The following is a 1,049-nucleotide window of genomic DNA, read 5'->3' on the forward strand; positions in this document are numbered from 1 at the left end:
TTCGATGAAACTTTGCAGGAGTGATCTATGCATTTGATTCTATAAACTGAATGGTGGAAATGTCGAAATATAACCGAAAAGTGAATCAAATAAGGAACTTCACACTTTAATTTCAGAGCAAAGCTTCGCACTGGATAAGAACTATATACATATATATATATATATATATATATATAAAATGTAACTAACAAGCTTACCACTCCGAGCTTGTTAGTAAAAATTAAAATATATAATTAAAATAAATTATATCGAGAAAATATTGAATATCGATGGAAATTTTATCATATTTTATATAAACATGGTATATTTATCCAAAAATAGATTAAACATGTTTATATAAAATTTGATAAAATTTCCATCGATATTCGATATTTTCTCGATATAATTTATTTTAATTATATATTTTAATTTATTTTATTTGCTTAACATGTAATAACGCTAAAAATATATATACATACAAGAATTCTACTAACCTGCTTTATGATTTTATCATTATTGTTGCAAAAATAAATATTTAATTTTGGAGTTTTGTTTATAAATATTTTTGCTAAAGTAACTTGTTTTATTTGATTACCTCAAAAAATAAATTATTGTTAAAGTAAATGTAAAAAATGATATATTTAATGAAATGACGAAAATGCCCTCAAAATTTAACGGTACGGTGTTAGTGGTCAAGGTATCAAAATGTTAACGGAATGAAACTTCGGGTATAAAAATGTAAGTTTTTGGTAGTTAGATATGAAAATGAAAATAATATCATAATTTGGGTGATGTTTTGTAATTAATCCTAACAAAATCAAGGAACTATACTCTCATCTGGGTTCTGCTCATATCAGTTTCTATTTCTACAAAGAGGGTTCCTACTTTTAACTGTTAGGTCATCCACACCTCAAATCTGGCTCATATCGACTACCAAAAAATAAAAATAAAAAACCCCAAGTAGGTTTCCTTATTTCACCTTCATTCAATGACCAGCAATGCGCCCTAAGCAACACCATCAACGCGGCTAGCAGAAAGAAAGACGGACATAGTAGAGAGAAACAACACCA

At 27.1% G+C, this 1,049-nt stretch overlaps 1 protein-coding gene across 1 annotated transcript in view; it reads right to left on the bottom strand.

Annotated features, from left to right (window-relative positions):
• Window positions 1-1,049, bottom strand: part of LOC101314157 (O-acyltransferase WSD1-like) — a 10,105-nt gene that overhangs the window by 8,840 nt on the left and 216 nt on the right. The gene's annotated exons all lie outside the window — the stretch shown is intronic.

This window comes from Fragaria vesca, linkage group LG2 (assembly GCF_000184155.1).
Source record: "Fragaria vesca subsp. vesca linkage group LG2, FraVesHawaii_1.0, whole genome shotgun sequence".
NCBI lineage: Eukaryota > Viridiplantae > Streptophyta > Magnoliopsida > Rosales > Rosaceae > Fragaria > Fragaria vesca.